Source organism: Ursus americanus, chromosome 8 (genome assembly GCF_024610735.1).
Source record: "Ursus americanus isolate L20-20 chromosome 8, mUrsAme1.1.p, whole genome shotgun sequence".
Taxonomy (NCBI): Eukaryota; Metazoa; Chordata; class Mammalia; order Carnivora; family Ursidae; genus Ursus; species Ursus americanus.
In genome coordinates, this window is record NC_142134.1 from 5,543,400 (window position 1) to 5,561,350 (window position 17,951).

Genomic DNA, 17,951 nt, shown 5'->3' on the forward strand with positions numbered 1-17,951 from the left:
CCCGTTCACTGTGGGAGCCCTCTTTGCATTGTCCTGTGGTGCGTGGTGCCCCGAACGGGCACAAATGCAGACACTGTGGCCGCTGCTCCTGCTGTGAGTAATAAACCATCCTTTGTCTCTGACCCAGGAGTTCCAGGTCTCCTGCCAGCACCCAGGGAACTGCGGTAGGCTCACTTCTCAGCTTATAGGGAGGTGGAAATCATGGACCCTGCACAGCACTGCAAGTCTTAGCGTGATCCCTGTCTGCTTGTATGCTCTGCTGCTTCCCTCCGCCACCTGTCTCTGCCTTGGCTCAGGTCATTACTGTTTCCCGTGGGGAACATTATAGTCCCCCTTTCCTTCCCCAACACTGTATTCCCCCCATTCTGTGGCGAGATTTCTTGAGTGGCAAATCTGATTGTGTCACATTGCCCTGCTTTAAATACTTAATTGGCTCTGAATTAGGATTAAAGCCAAGCTCCATCACAGGGATCTTGCCTAGGTCTCCCCTCCCACATTCATATTCTGTTCTCCAGCCATACCTGTATGGAGCGGAGGGGAAGCTCTACTTGATGGTCATCATGAATCATTCAGGTTCCCAAGTTCAGCTCCCCCTGCTCTGTGATGCCATATGCTGTGGATGCAGGGGTCTCCTGGCCCGCTTCCCACCCCTCTGTGGGAATGGGGGCTTAGGGACTAGTGAATCGGGAACTCAAGTTTCCTGGCTGTAACTTTGCACTTACCTCTGCTTTACATGACCTTTCTACCATTTCTGTCCACCTTCCAAGATGTACCATCTAGCACAGAAAGTCGTAAAGAATGAAGAGGTCCTGAGGGCAAAGCACTTATCTCAGGTCCTTAATACCTGTTTCTGGTGCTGCTGTAAATTGCTCTTACAAGAGTTGGTGCCGGGGGCGCCTGGGTGGCTCCGTTGCTTAAGCGTCCCACTTTTGATTTTTGGCTCGGGTGATGATCTCAGGGTCCTGGGATCTAGCCCGCGTTGGGCTCCATGCTCAGCAGGGAGTCTGCTTGAGATTCTTTCTCTCTCTTCCTCTGCCCCCTTCCCCCTACCAGTGCGCTCGCTCGTGCTCAAGTAATAAATAAGGATATATATGTAAAAAAGTTGGTGCCAGTGTTTGGGAGCTCTGCTAAACTGCCTCTATCCTCACCCCATCATCTAGGTGTACCCCATTTAGCTGTTCAGTCCTTTAGCATATATTCTGTATAGATCTTCAGAAATATTTTAAAAAATCATCAGAAATACACCAAAATGTATAATCCTGAAAAGAAGGCATTAGCATCTTCTGGTCAGTTGCATGGCATCTACAGACGGGGCTGTAGGGTGCTCTTAGCTAAAGAGGAGCGTCCTGGCACTCAGTCTGTTTCAGTTCAGGTGGCTCTGGGCAATGTGTTTCATAGTCTCCCCCCCCCCCCATTAACACCCCATTTTCCACCTGACGGTCTGATTCACAGCAAATTGTTTTCTAAAGGATAAATCAAAGGTGGGTTTAAATGGTTGAAATACAAGCTGACTATGAAATTGTGAGTTTTACCAGCTGGCAAATCCTGTGGACTGTACTGTCTAGCTAGGTCTGCCATTTGAACCATTTTGAGCAACGGCGAGAAGGACCTTAGTCACTAACCCTCCCTCATGCAGGGATTACGGTATTGGCATTGCACCTTCCTCGGGCGCTTGCCCCGTGGGCTTCTCTGGTGCTGTTTCAGTTGGGAGGGGCCGTTTCCCCGCTGGTTTGTGAGGTCCTTGTGAGGCAGGCCCTGAACAATGGGGTTTCATCCCAGGTCTCGACAGGGCCTGGCTCCCAGAAGACATTCCATAAATTGTTTTGAATGCATGAATGACTAAATAAGAAAATGTGAGCATGCTTAGTAACTGTAAACCACTAGCCAAATGTGAAGGCATCCTCCCTGCCCCTCCTCTGATGTGGAAAGATGTGCTAGTGCGGGAGTGGGGGGCTGGCAGTGGCAGTTTGGGGTGGTGGAAAATGCTTATGACTATACTTGGCTTTCTCTCTGCCTGTGCGCTGTCATTCTCTCACATCTCTCTCCCTGGAGGGTTATTAGCAAGCTATGCTTCAGAGGAAGTCCTAAGCCGCTTATTGTCCTGACTTCTGGGCTCTGTTTTAGTTCAGACCTAGAGGGCTTTTCTAAGAATGGGCACCTTTTGTCTCTTCTCTCACCCCCTCCAGCTAGGGTTTATAATCTCTTTTATCCTTTAATTCTCTCTGCCTCTATTTGGGTCTTCATCTGAAGAGCCTTATCTCTGACACCATTTTGCTTATCTAGGATCTTCCTTCCTCCCAGAGCCCTCCTTTGTGTTTCCTGGATATTTTCTGGGGCCACTTTTTGAGTGAGTTGGGGTATGTCCGGTCAGGTAAGGCGCTGGTAACTATATATCTTTGAAAATTGGGACAAGCATCTAATAATGGATTCCCCCCCCATTGTGGACTTCTTTATATCAAATACTTTTAGCATACACTTTATTTTTTTTTTAATGATTTTTTATTATGTTAGTCACCATACAGTACATCCCCGGTTTCCGATGTAAGGCTCGATGATTCATTAGTTTTTAGCATACACTTTAAACCACATTTAAGGAATTGGTTTTATTTCAAATAATAAAATTATTCAAAGGAAAAAGTACATATATGTATGTCAGTTGACTATTTGAATATTTGAAATGGAAACTTCTAGAAAATCTGAGGACATGGCATTCTTAGGTAGTGAAACCTGATAATCCTATAATCCAGACTTTGGCCCCAGTTTTGCTTTTTGACTTATGTAGGACAAGGCAGAAGTTCCTTTGTACCTATCTCTTTATTTATATTTGTTTATTAATTTTAAAGATTTTATTTATGTATTTGAGAGTGAGCTAGTGGCAGAGGGAGAGTGAGAAACAGACTCCCTGCTGAGTAGAGAGTCTGACACGGGCCTCCATCCCAGGACCCTGGGATCTTGACCTGAGCCAAAGGCAGATACTTAACCGGCTGAGCCACTCAGGCGCCCCTGTACCTGTCTCTTTAGAGATAGCACTATGTCACTTTGTCACTCCCCACCACTTGAGCTTTTGTGACAAATCTTGCTACTTGAGTAGTATTTGCTTGCATGTGCTATCAGGGTCACTGAAAAAAGTCAAAACCTTGTTAACTGGAGGGTATGATACAAATTTAAGTTGTTAATAATTTCTACTGTGATTGAACATTTTTACTTAAATGCTCAGGAATTCTTGGCTTGACATGGAAGAGGCCGGACACTGTTCTGTTTCTTCTGTGTGGTATATTTCATGGAAATCCAATCTTTAGGGGGTAGTGGTATGGGGTGGCATAGCCATTGTAATCCAAATGACGCCTTTCAATTTATTGATCAGATTGTCTCAAAGGGTGACTTTTTTATTTTTTTAAAGAGAGAGTGCATGTGAGAGGGTGGGGAGAGGGAGGGGAGGAATCTCCAGCAGACTCCATGCTCAGCATGGAGCCCGATGCAGGGCTCCATCTCATGACCCTGAGTCCAAATCAAGAGTCAGACACCCAGCTGAGCCACCCAGGCGCCCCTACCAATAATCATTTTAAATTCTGTTCATCAAAGTGAAGAAATGGGATCAGGTGTGATTTTACAGATTTTTAATCCTAGAAAGGATTTGAGATTTGAATACCATCTCTATGGATGAAAGGCAAACTTAATGTATCACTCAGAACTCTAATAACTTCATCTTCAGTTGCATTATTGGGTGATATAACTGAAAAGAGGTCATGGCAAACACTGAGAATATTGAGTTGTTTAGGTGAATCTGCCTTGTTTAGGTTGTTGAAGGATTCATTGATTTGTGGGTGAGGGAAAACTGTGGCAAGGTGGTTTTAGCATCTGCATTTCGTTTTAACATTACGTTGCGAGGGATTTTTGAGGCTGTGTGAACAGGATTACAAGGCAAGCTTAGGGCAATTTAGAGTTGTACAAGGAACTGGCTTTGCTGTCTTATGTTCAGCCCCCCCCCCCACTTCCACTCCCCCCCGCCCCCCCAGCTTCTGACCCATCACCACGTCTTCGGATGTTAACCTCTCCCTCTCTTTCACATCTGCCCTCATTAGTCTGTCTACATGACCGCTGCCCTGGCCTGAGCCTTCATCCTCCCGACGGCACTGGCCGCCTGCTGTCTCTGCCTCCTGCCTTCTTTTTTTTTTTTTTTAAAGATTTTATTTATTTATTTGACAGAGATAGAGACAGCCAGCGAGAGAGGGAACACAGGCAGGGGGAGTGGGAGAGAAAGAAGCAGGCTCATAGCGGAAGAGCCTGATGTGGGGCTCGATCCCGTAACGCCGGGATCACGCCCTGAGCCGAAGGCAGACGCTTAACCGCTGTGCCACCCAGGCGCCCCCCTGCCTTCTTCTCTTTCGGTACTCTACCCTGAGCCAGAGAGGTCTTGTCTCCTGTCTGTCTGATCATGACACTCCCATGCTGTGAGTGCCCTCCACGGCTTCCTGCTGTCCTTGCTCAAGCCTGACATCCTCCCTGTTGTCTTCTCTTCCTCCAGTGCCCACCTTACAGCCTTATCCCCTGCTCCTCCTCCTCTCCCACTCCAGCCCTCTGGCCTTTCTTTTCTCCCTGGAACCCTTCCTACTTCAGACCCTTTACATATGTTACTCCCAGAGCACACGGGGTTCCCCGGACCCCAAATCAGGTTAAGCATTGGAATATTCTGTCTCACCACCCAGGACTTCTTCTGACTACCCATTGTAATTAGGTTAGATCATTATTGTTTATTTGGGTGATGATTTGATTGTGTTCTGCACCAGCTTCCAGAGGGCAGGGTCTCTGCACTGGATTTGACATTGATGACAGCCTCAGCCCCTGTGCTTCGTAGGGCTTGGTTTTCCACAACAGTTTTGGTTTACACCTGTAGTCCCCGTGTCCTGATTGACTCATAGAGTCCCCTTTCACTTGGGAAATTACTCCTTTTGGATAATAGTGTATGTAATGATCCTATTTAAAACCAAAGGACGGTGAATCACTCCAGTAAATGGTTCAATCTTCAGGCTCCTAGTGCAGGGTGGGAAGGGGTCGTTGATAAAAGTCTCATCTGGCTGAAGATAATTTATATTCTTGAAACTCTGGCAGCATATATGAACATTTTTTTTTTTTTTTAAACATTTTGAAGAGGTAAGAACATTCCCTTGGGCACCTGGGATTTTAGAATATGCTAGTGGGAGGCATCAAGGCTGTTAAAGAAACCGAAAATAAACACAGGTGGCCACCAGTAGGTACTTCTTCCAGTCAGAGTCTGGAAAAACTTTTAATTGGAAGGGGTTGAGGATGTTTTCACCTTGTTGGGCCAGCAGACACAGTCCCTGCTGTCCTCATTCTAGCGCAAGCTGGTCTCCAGTTGGCAGTGTGTTTGGGGCGGGACCTGGTGGGGGAGCCCAGAGATAATCTGGGCTGCAGGTTCCCTACCCATCCATAGACACTCCAAGAAGTGATGCGGACAGAAAATCTACCAGGCAGCAGGAGGCCCGGCTTTGGAAGGCCTGTGACGGCACAGGCCCCCAGCGACTCCGTTTCTTCTTCCCCGACTTGGTGCCTACGTGCGCGTGCCTCAGGGAGGGCTCTGAAGAACGGAGCAAAAAATAACGCTTTGCAAGGCCCTTTCACATTGGTGGTCCCTTCAGGGGAACAGGGCTTTTCGCGACACTAGTCTGAAGAGGATTTTTATCAGATCGCTTAGCTTGAGGTCTCAAAACCACACCGGGGAAAGCCCGTCTGGGGCCTGGCTTCGATGCCACAGTTGCGCGGAGCCTGGAAGCGGTGGATCCATTCACACGGGTCCTGCGGGGTTCAGGGTCGGGAAGCGGGGCTGGGGGGTGAGGGGGGACGCGGGGAGGCCCCGGGCAGTCGTGAGAGACGGCCCGAGAGGAGAGCGCGACAGGCTGCGTCTGCGGAGCGCAGGGGTGTGGTCTCCTAGAGCGGGGCACGCGGCTGGAGTCTGGGAGGGGCCGTGCGCGGGAAAGCCGGGGCTCCTGGAGGCCGGGACCTGCGCTGCGAATTCGGCACCGCCTTCCTAGCTTCTCTGCCCGCTTCTGGTGTGACGGTTGTGTGCACAGGGTGCTCGCTTCGCTTGCCAAGTCGGCTTAGGCCAGAGCAACAGAGTCAGGCCTCGTGGCGATTTTTGCCCGGCCAGTGAATCCGCCAAGCATCTGTGAGGTTGCTGCAACAGTGACATGTCTCCGACAGGCCGCCTTCGGACTGGCTCCTAAGAAAGGTGAAATGAGGTAATCACAATTATGTGATTTTTAAAAAAATTTTTTTTTCTTAAGTTCTGGCATCTTGTGTTCTCTGCCTACCAGAAATATTCCAGCAGAACCATGATAATGCCTTTCGTCTGCTAAGCCTTCCAGATGGCAGTTTCTCCGTCAGTGAGCAAAAGAGGGAGCGTTTGAGATTGATGAGTAAGTTCATTCTCTTCCTGGCTGTGACCCGGTGAACTCGTGTGCCCGATGTGTGCTGAGTGCCAGTGGTGCTTGTCCGACGGCCTTAGCCCTTCGGGGCCGTTAGAAGCACTGTACCTTATGTTAAGGGAAGGACGTCTTCCAATTCCCAGGAATCGATGACTGCCTTAGTGGAGCACTTGAAGTGCTTTCTCAGGATGCTTTCTGTGACCTAAGTGGACCTTGAGGACAGAGGCTGCCCCTCCCTCCGGGCAGCACCAGTGCGGAGGGAAGCCTGGCCGAGCCTTCTCCAGTTGGCGCGTGGCCTCGGATCCTGGGCCGTAGTTAGAGTTCTTCCCCTGGCTCCCAGGCCCTCCGTTTACTCAGTCAGTCCAGGGACGCTGACCGAGCATGCGGGCCTGGAACTGTACAAGATGGTGTCAGATAATTCTTGGCCTCCAGGAGCTCTCAGTCTAGGGGAGGAAAAACTTATAAATAAATACGCCGAACGGAAGTGGTGTGTAAGCCCGAGGCTGGAGTGGTCAGGGGGTGTTTCCGAGGAGGTGGTGTTGCTGTGTGTTTTGAAGGAGGTTCAGGGATTGGCTGAGCAGAACAACGCTTGCTGTATTTTTTTATCCCAACAGCAGGGGAAAAAAACCCTCCTCCAAGCTGCTAGGATGCAGAGCCGAGCCTATCTGAACGCGTTCTGCTGGCTAGCCCTGTGGACTGTCGTAGCTACGGCGCTGGTTCTCCGGGGTCCTTCTCCTTTGTCTCTGTCCTGTTCCCGTTCACTTCCAGGGTGCTTACAGCCTACCCTGGGTGCACCCCTCCCTGAGCTCCTATGATTGACACTCAGAAGTTACCAATTAATTGATCTCTGTTTTGTTCCTCAACTCGATTTTAAACTCCGCGAGGGTGGGGACCACTCCATCCCCATCAAGCACAATGGTGACTGGCGCATATAGCAACGTTTAGGGAGGGCTAGGTGAGGATTTTTATTTATTTTTTAATTTTATTTTAAAGATTTTTATTTATTTGAGAGAGAGCAGGTTAGCCTGAGCAGGGGAGAGGGAGAAGCAGGCTCCCTGCTGAGCAGGGAGCCAGAGGCGGGGCTCGATCCCAGGACTGCAAGATTGTGACCTGAGCTGAAGGCAGATGCTTAACCGACTGAGCCAGCCACACACCCCGAGGATTTTTATATGTTCTTACTACCTGCTCCATAAGTATGACAAGACAGTTAGCTATGACTCAGGTATAAACAGTGGTGTGTTTTGTTTGTTTCGTGGTTTCGTTTTTAGGAAAGCACATGTCTGGTTAGCATATCATCAGTTCGGTGTTCATTTATTCTTTCATTCATTCATTCATTAGCAGGCTCCACCTTTGGGAATACTCTTTCCCTGTACTGAGTTTTTTTGATGCTGCATTTTTACTGCACTGGGGATTTATTCTTTTAAACTCTATAATTGTTTTTGATAAATCTCTATCTCTCGGATACTGGCTTAGAGCTAATTCTTTTCTATTAAGTACTTCTTAGAGTGGTTGACCATAAACCGTTTGAGAAATCACCACTTTTATTAATGACTTTTGAGATTTGGCAGCGACTTACATCAATAGTAATGGAATGTGCTTTGAATGGAAAACTGTAAGATAGACAGCGTTTCACTCTGCAGACCAGGGGAGAGATGAGCATGTTTCTGACAGGAAAACATAACTTATCTGCGGTGTAGGTCAGTGTCTCAAGTAATGCAAGGCTCAGCAGTAGTGATTGCCATGTAAAAATTAAAAAGAAACACTTACGTGGTAGGCACTGTTTTAAGTGCTGCGTGCTTGAATGAATTAATTTAATCCTCCCAGTGACCACACGCGGTGTCTGTGCTGCCATTCTTCACCCTTCACTGATGAGGACATTGAGGCACAGAGAAGCATGTGATGTGCTTACAAGTAGTTCCTCTGGGATTGAAGATATTCTGATTACATGTAGTATGTACCTGGAAGATTGGGAAATTCAGAAAGAAGTCATTCTTTTGGTGGTTTAGGGCAATTCTGTTTATTGTTTCCATTATAGATTGTGTATGTTTATGATTGCTAGCTTTTTTCTGTTTTTTTTTTTTAATTGTGGAAAAAATATACATCACTACGATCAGTGTTGAACTCATTTAGAGGGCTTCTAAAACAAATAATGTCACATTTTGATAAGCTAAGAGACTCCCGAAGCATTCCTGTTTCCAAAGGAAAGTGGTTTCAGTTAAAACTGATAAACTTTGCCTCTTCACTAGTGATGCTGGTGAGAATGCCTTTGGAAAAATATGAATGTGATTTATACGTACTAATGTGCTTTCTCTCTGAAGTCTTGTTAGAGCAGAATGTGTTACTGTAGCTGAGTTTTGGTACCCTAGCACGTTGGCCATTCTGTTGTTGCTGTTGTTTTTTCAAAGCCGGGGCTGCAGATGCTTGTGCTTCGAGGGACCGGGAGGAAAACAAGCCACTGCAGGCTGGAGGTGGGAATGCGGTAGGGAGTGATAGGGAGTGAGGTAGGGGTCAGCCGTGCTTCTGCCCTGTGTACAGGGAGCTGCTTTCCTCCAGTTGATGGCTGACCAGAGAAGATGCACCCTGTGTTGCCAGATCTAACCATTTTTCAGTTGGCACAACATATTCTTCAAATGGAAAATTTCCCAACTTCAATACTTTGGAAGAAAATTCACCTTAAACCAGTACCAACTGGGGAGCGTGGTCGACCTCACATACAAAGGACCGTAGAGGACTTGGAAGGAGTGCTGCATCCGTCCTTAGACTCCCCTGCTGTGGCATTAAATTCCTGCTTTCATGTGCCTATTTGGTTGTACAGTACATAGATGTATCCCTGAAAAGTTGTATGTAAGCTCATTTAGTTTCTTTGTTGTATTTTACAACGAGCCTTGTACCTTATGGAACATCAGGGGCCTTCTGATGTGAGTCCTTTGTACGGCCAGTAATCACTCAGCGATTTTGTTTTGTGTGTTTGTACTTCCGTGTTTAAAATGGGGAACACAGTTAGATACTGTATATTGCCTGCATTAAGGAGTTCATGAGCTAGGCATGCTTTGGGTTACTCATATCCGTATGGCTGTGGTGTTTGTTGTAATGAGATTTGACCTGTCAGGGGAGCTGTAGAAGCTTGGAAGAGTGTTTGGTCCTTAATACTGGTATCTAAATTCTAGGCATGTTGCCTGTATCTTCCAGTTTCAAAAAAATCTATGTCAATCTGTTTCTTTATAACCTAGTGCTGTTGCTGTTTTATTTTTTTTCTGCCTTGTTTTATATTCAGTCCTTTTCTTTGGCTCAAAACAGCAATCCGGTCCAAAGATTTACTTTTTCTATTTCCAACGCTATCATTATTTTTATGTAAAAAGTATGCTTTGAGTTACAGCAATTCATGGGGATCAAGCTTCTACTCTGTAGGGAGAAAAGAGATGTCATTTGCTAAGAGTTGATACAGACAAATGTCCTGCCGCATGCTGTGTTTCCACTGTAATCCAGGGGTTTATTTGTGTGACACTTAAAGAAAAATGACCATATTTGGGCTGACTCTAAGCCAAGATGATATAGGCCCAAAGTTTTTCTTGGAGGAGTGGGGGAGAAAGGGGATAGAAACATTTGGGAGAAATAGCCCTTTCCCTCTGTACTGTATTCATTGCATTTTCATTTACGGGTTATTTAATGTGTTACATTTACTCCTATGATTCCGTTTCTTTTTGGTTTTCTGAGCCACTATTTTTTCTTCTTTTGAAACAACTTCAAACTTCTAGGAAAGTTGTAAGAAGACTGGAAAAGAACTCCTATATACCTCCACTGAGGGACTCCCTTCGACTTTCTCTAGTTGTCCCAATTATGTCCTTCACACCTTTCTAGCCTCCTTCAATCTGGAAGAGTTCCTCATTCTTGTCTTTCATGATGTTGGCATTTTGCAGGCCAGTTACCTAGAATATCCTCTCTTTTCTTAGGGGGTGTTCTGTATTCCTCCTGCAAACCCCAGCTTGTGTTACTGTCTCTGAGGAGAGGTGGGCTGTGCCCACGAGGAATTGGTGGCCCTCTCCTTTAGATTTTTACAACACTCCATTCATACCTTTCTTTGAGCGTTCATGATATTCAGTCAGAAATATGGTTCGAGGGGCGCCTGGGTGGCACAGCGGTTAAGCGTCTGCCTTTGGCTCAGGGCGTGATCCCGGCGTTCTGGGATCGAGCCCCACATCAGGCTCCTCCGCTGGGAGCCTGCTCTTCCTCTCCCACTCCCTCTGCTTGTGTTCCCTCTCTCGCTGGCTGTCTCTATCTCTGTCGAATGAATAAATAAAATCTTTAAAAAAAATTTATTAAAAAAAATATGGTTCGATTTCTGTGTGCCAAGTGGGATACATTTTAAAACAGACTAAAAAAAAATCCTTACTTTTATGAAGCTTACATTTTAGTGAGGGTAACAGACCACTAACAAGATAAATAAACTAGCAAGTAGGTCAGGTTGTGATAAGTGCTAAAGAGCACAGACTCGGGCTGGAGAGCGGGACAGGTGTGGTGGTTCTTGGGGTGGGTGGGCAACGGAGGCTTCCCATGAGGGTGGTTCTGGAGCAAGACTCCCAAGAAAGTGAGGTAAAGGCCATGCTGGTGTTGGTAGGAGAGCGGTCTAGGTGGACGGAGCCTAGAGGGTGCAAAGGCTGTGCCTCAGAGGGGCTGGGGGTGGGGGGAGGCAGCACTGTGGATGGAGCCAAGGGAGAGTGGTAGGGAAGGAAAGAATGGTAGGAAAGCAGGGAGTCAATCGGGGCTTGTGGCCATGAGGGTCATGAGAAGCCTTTGGAGAGTTCTGAGCGAAGAAGTGACATGAGCTGACTTAGGGTTGAGAAAGGAACCCCCCGTTATGTAGGGAATAGCAGGGCTCTGGGGATAGGAAGAAGGGTAGAAGCGGGGAGACAGGTTCAGGGAATGGGAATAAGCCCTTTGCATAGTCGTTCGTTCTGTAAGGTGGGACATAGTGGGGACTTAGCGGTTCTCAAACTTCAGGTACCTCAGACTTATGTGGGCCGTTTGTGAGTGATGCAGACTTTACTTGGCAACTTGAATTCACTAGGTCTCCACCTGTATTGTTCACAGCTACTCCCCTGGGGAGTCTCAGGAGGGGGGTCCTTGAAGCACAGGTTGATAAAATAACAAGTGAGTTTGGAATGAGTGAATAATTGGTTTGTGGAAAATCCTTTAGAGATACTTAGATATGAAGTGTTTTCTACTCTTCTTGCTTTATTTCTTATAAACATAGTATTCAACTTCTAAAGCTCACGGGGTAGTATAAATTTTCTCTTACAACTGACTTAATGCATAAAGATCTCGCTAGGCAAGAATACTTTTTTAAAAGAGAAGTGTATTTTGTAAAATAAACATAATACTGACATGCTATTTTCCTGCCTCTAAACACGTGATTTCAGAAAGGAATGAATAAATGGTACTAATAGGATTCATTCACAAAGAAGCTATTAAGTGTATTCAAGAGGAAATTGAATTCAAGGAGTAGGTTGGATGAAGCCATTAAGGATACGAATGAGTATTTTAGATACAGATGGGTATCTTAGAGCTGGAGTGGACTAGAGCTGGAGTGGACTAGAGCTGGAGTGGACTAGATCTGGCTTGACGTTGTATTGTACCAGAGGTCCACAGGGCATATGTCAGAAGGAGTCCTCCTGGAAACAGGGCAAAGTGCGAAGCATTAAGGGACTTGTCTCTTCTCCTTGGTGAAATAAGTTCCATCTTGCATGGGTAATGTTGGATTAAACATGAAGACGAGTTGTGCCTTGTTTAAGTGTGATGTCGTGGGCAAGAGCATGGACTTGGGAGCCTCCCTGGTTTCAAATCCTCTGAACCATCAGTGTGACTCATGTTGCTTCAGTTACCACATAGGAGGGAAATCGTAGTACCCACCTCACAAGCCCATTGTGAAGACTGAGGATTAATGACCACAAGGTACTTAGAATGGGGTCTGGCATATTGTAAGGATTCAGCAATTCCTGGCTTTTCTCTCCTCCCTCTCCTATTTTTATTATTTCCGTTACATTGCAGTACTTTCAAACCATATTTTGCTTTCTGGAATACTATGCATTTTCAGTGATTGTTCTGGGTTGAGTATAGTTATTGGTCATGTTTAGAAGTATGCTCATTCGTGCCCCTGTTTACACAAAGAGTTTAAAGCCTTAAGTATAGTGTTTGTCTTTTTTATTTACGACCAGCACTTTTTGGAAGTCGATTGCCATCACGTTACGTAACATTAGCTTTTCCCCCCCTCTGTAAAAGAGGGGTGCTCATACTTGCTTCAGGGACATGTGGTGAGAATTAATGAATAAGTTAATGTTTGTGGCTCTACCCCATTAAGTACTAATTAGCATTAGTTACTGCTCTTAGAGTCTCTCCAAGTACCATGATCAAACTGATTCTTTGAACCAGGGGCTTCGAGAGAACTTTTTCTTATGTACTGTGGAAAATAGCATCTGAGAACATTTGCTGTTTTATTACTCCCCATATCTAAAAATTTCATCCCTCCCCAACAACAAAAAAACCAAAGTAAACCAAATAACGTCTTGTAGAACTTAGTAATAAAATGTTACTTATTAAGTAAGTATTAGGGTAATATTTTTTTCCTCTGGGAGATTGCCATCTTTCATTTTTGACTTTTCTCATCGTTACGCAGCAGTTACATCTGTACGTGGCAATAATGTTCTAAAAATTCCCACAATAAGTCTATGAAGGCATAGTATGGTAGAGGCAGTCCTGGCATTGTGGTTTGAAGGAAAAAAAGTTTGTATTTCAGTTCTGTCTCACTAGAGGTAAGATATGAAGTTTCCGTGCCTCAGGACCTTTGTCCGTAAAACCAGGATAATAATACCTTTGGAATAACATATGTTAAATACCAGGCACAAATACCAGCATATGTGCCTGATTGTAGTGAATACTCACAATGATTTTTATTTTTCCAGTATGATTGAATTTGGTAATATAACTGGAACCAGTTTCATAGTTTTCCATATAAAGGAAAAGAAGGTATCTTTTAGGGTCCTAGTATCAGTTGGATTTCTGCCTGACATATACTTACCTTAAAGATCTGATTTTCCAAGCTTACTCTGGGAGGACACCTCTTCTGTCAATTGACGAAATCACTTCATTCAAAGGATGTGAATATAGAGTGAATATGGGATTGTGTGTGATATTCAAATAAAGTAATTCAGTGTAATGCAATTTTTCATTTCCTGATCCTGTATTAAAATTGTGGGTCTTTAAAGGAGTGGGCTAACCAAGGGTATGGGTCTGTATCCCAGGATGGGCTCGACCTGAGTGAGACTGGCCTTCTATGCTCCACGAAAGGCAGTGTTTATTTAACCCCGAGTCTTTTGCTCACATAATTACAAAGTTAAAATTCAATTCTGTGCAATGTAGGCCTGAAAGAATTAGCTACACTCTTGATTGATATGTAAAGAGTTTTATAATCTCTGGAACTCTGGCTTTTGAGGAACAAAATAATCCAAACTATAATTTTGAAATGGGACAGAAGATATTATTATAGGTTTATTCTTAGGCTTCTCCTCTTTTGATTTGCCCCTGTAATTAAATACCTGCTTGTCAGCAGGGAGGGTGTATAGGGGGACGATTATTCCCTTGCTTTAATCGCTGTTGATTTCTTAGTGATACTTTGAAGTGGTGTCCAACTGTCTTCCCTGGCTTTCAGACGCTTTGATGAAACAATAGGATCTTGTTAAGTACATAACCAGATTCTTTCCACGCGGCTCCCTCACGAGGTCTATTTTAAGTTAGTTACGTTTGATGTCCAGACTGAAAAGCATTTATTCACCAGTTCTCATAAAAGGTCGAGGAGTTTAACTTCTTACAGATAAGACCGAGGAGCCTAAAAGTATTGCCCTGAACTACCTACCCTGTCTCCCTTCCAAAAAGGAAAAATAAGAAAGTGTAGAAAGAAGTAAAGTGACGCTTATCTTCTTTGTTAAGGTGTCAGAATTTAGACCCTTTCCAGATTGCCGTTTCTTATAATTTGGTGAGTCTCTTGTCTTGGCTCTGTCACCTTCCTCTTTCTTATCCCACCAGTTTTATTATTTTGTTCCATTCTACTTATGGTGCTCCATTTTGCAGACTCCTTATCCTTGACCCCACTGTTCATTTTTTTGCAGCTCCTGGAAGATTCGGGCAGAGCTGCCATTTTCTACACTCGGTACTTTCTCTTGAGCCATGCCTATGGCTGTGCAGTGTCCAGTGTTAACTCCAGAGCCCACCTGCTGCTTTTCCAAGCCTCTCCCACCTGGTATTTCCACTCACCTAAAACATGCCAATGTTTTAAAGGGCATGTCACACCCACCAGTCCCAAAAGAACTCCTGTTCTTTCACAAAAGCTGGTTCCTCTTATTGTTTTCAAAGCACAATTCTGACGTTTACCCCACCTGCTTAAAACTTTCCAGGGAACCCTCAGACCTTGCTGATGGGAATGGAAATGGTACAGCTGCTGTGGAAGGCCCTTTGGCGGCTCCTCAAAAAATTTACACCTAGAGTTACCACACGACCCAGCAATTCCTAGGCATATGCCCAAGAGGATAGAAACAGATGTTCATGTAAAACATGTCCAGGAATGTTCAATAGCAAGGATACTCAGAATGGCTGGAAAAAATCAAATGTCCAGGTGATGAATGGGTAAAGATAATGGTGTATACTTACAATACAATGTATACACGCAGCTATTATTATATAGGGGAATGAAGTGCTCATACATTCTAGAACATGGATGAACCTTGAAAACATTATGTGAAGTCCAAGAAGCAAGTCACAAAAGGCCACATATCGTATGTTCCATTTATGTGGTCCAGCCTAGGCAACTTCATAGCAGATTAATGGTTGCCAGGACTGGGGGCAGAAGGGAACAGGATTTCCATTTGATCTATGAGCATGTTTTAGAATTAGATCATGGTGATCATTGCACTCTCTTTTGAAGATGCTAAAGAATCGCCAAATTGTACAGTTTAACATGGCAACTATGTTAGTTCTGAGGGCTGCTGTAACGAAGTCCCACAAACTCAGTGACGGAAAATGGAGAAACTTTTTGTCCCATGGTTCTGGAGGCTGCAAGTCTGAGATCAGTGTGTTGACAAAGTTGTTTCCCTCTGAGGACGTGGAGGGAGAATCTGTTCCAGGCTTCTCTCCTAGCTTCTGGTGGATTGCTGGTGATCGTTGGCCTTCCTTGGTTCATAGGGCCGTCACTCCAGCTCCGCCTTTGTCTTTCACCATGGTGTTCTTCCTATGGACGTGTGTGTCCAGGTTTCCCCTTTTTGTAAGGACACAGTCCTATTGGATTAGGGCCCACCTTTGTTATCATAACTCATGACATCTGTTACAACCCTGTTTCCAAATAAAGTCACGTTTTGAGGTACTGGTTTTGACTTCATATGAATTTTTCAGGGACAGAATTCAATCCGTAACAGTAACTTCCGTGTTATGTGAATTTTACCTCAATTAGAAAAAAAACCCAAATGAAAAAACCCTTCGGGAAGTTCTGACTACTGTCAAGTAAGAGACCAAAGCCCTGAACATAGTCTGGCCCTTGCCTCTCTCCTGAGCCTTTTCCTCCTCTTTTACTCTGGGCCCTGGCCAGCTGGCTTTCTTCCTGTGCCAGCCATGCTCCCTCTGACCACAGGGCCTGTGCCTCCTAGCTGCTTTTATTCCTTTTCTTTTTTTTTCTGCCATCCCCTTCCTTGCATTTGTTGGAAGCCTTTCCACCCTCTGACCTCCTCTCCAATATTACTTTCATGCGGGACTTGCGGTATGAGGCTGCCTGTTCTGTACACTACACTTGATTCAGTCATCTCTCGCTGTGATGTTTTTGGAGGGACTGAGTACTCCGAAACTTCCTGGTGTTAAACAGCACCCACCTGTTATTCTCTTGGATTCTGTGGCTCAGGAATTCAGATCCACTGAAGATGATCTGTCTGTCCTCTGAGATGTCTGGAGCCTTGGCAGGGAAGAGGTCCACAGTGTCGGGCTGGAATCCCCTGGGAGCGTCACCACTCCTGTGTCTGGTGTGCAGACTGGGATGACCGAAAAACTGGGCTCCGCTGGCACTGTTGACCGGCACTCCTACCCATGGTTCCTTGATGTGGCTTAGACTTCCTCATCGTAGGGCAGCCTCAGGAGAGGCAGACTTGTTGCAGGACAGTTCAGGGCTCTAAGAGTAGGTATTCTGGCAAATAAAAAGTAGCAAGAAGCTGAATGGCCGCTCATGACCTAGCTTTGGCAGTCCATAGCTTTATTTCCACCCCATACTGTAACGGTTGACGTTGCCATAGCCCGCCCAGATTCACACGGGGGGACCTAGACCTCACCTCTCAATGGGAGGAATACCAGAATTTGTGGCTGTGTTTAAAAACTGTCACAATACTCCTCAGTGGGTGTTCCTTCAGAGTGCTCCCCTGTAAATCACGCCTTTTTGTCATTATTGGAATAATTTCCGTCTTTCCAACTAGACAGTAAGCTTACTTTGCTCACTGTGGTATTCCCAGCGTCTAATACAGTGGCCGGTACATTCTAGGTGCTCGGTAAGACTATGAAATGGAAGTTGACCGTGAAGAGTGAGAAGAGGCACAGCAAGGAAAGGAATTCACTTACTCAAACCTCTCGAGCTTGTGCAGCTGATCCAAGCACGACCACTACTAAATACACTCAGTGGTCCGCGGCTGTGTTATTTCATCCTTATGATCTCTGTTGTTCGGCCCTAAATCCGGCTGCCTCGTGACTGTGGGTAGTGCAGGAGACCTCTGAGAGCTGCTGCCCACGAGGAAGCCCTCTTGACACCCGCACTGAAACACAGCAACATAAGTATAAGTGAAGCCAAATGTTTGCCGAATGAATTCCCCACGAGAGAATAAACAGAATTAAAAATGTAAGGTTTAAATAGGCTAATACTAATAAGGTCAGTGTGTGTGTGTGTGTGTGTGTGCGCGCGCGCGCTCATGGCTTACAGTGCCTGTTGGGTGAAGAAAGGAAGGTAGTAAGGGATTTGGTTTATTTTGATGGACTGACTTTATCCGAGCTGTGTGGGCCTGGTCGTATTTATTCAACATGCTCTGCAGAATTCAGAATGAGATTCTCCTTCCCATCTCCTCGGCTCCTCATTTCTTTGAAAAATTTCGAGTCTGAGGCAGACACACATATAACCTTGCCAGGCACACGGTTCACTTGCTCCTCGGGCTCCATGGAGCTGCTTGACATTTGTGCTGCAGACTTGGCAGATGAGGGCCAGTTTCCCTCCCTCGCCTGCACATTTGCAGGGCAGTCACTTACACAGACCTTCTTAAAATGCAGAGAGATGTGGTTCAATGAACTAAAATGCCGTTTTATTTAGTTTTGGCTTCTACACACCAAAGACCCCATGCCATGTGTGGTCATGTTAAAAACACTGGCTTTGGAGTCCCATGGCCCTAGGTGTTGAACCTTGACCCTGCCACTTTTTATTGCTGTGACCTGAGGCAAGTTAGT

At 45.5% G+C, this 17,951-nt stretch overlaps 1 protein-coding gene across 1 annotated transcript in view; it reads left to right on the top strand.

Annotated features, from left to right (window-relative positions):
- The window catches only part of TSPAN5 (tetraspanin 5), a 157,884-nt gene that overhangs the window by 21,337 nt on the left and 118,596 nt on the right, over positions 1-17,951 (top strand). The gene's annotated exons all lie outside the window — the stretch shown is intronic.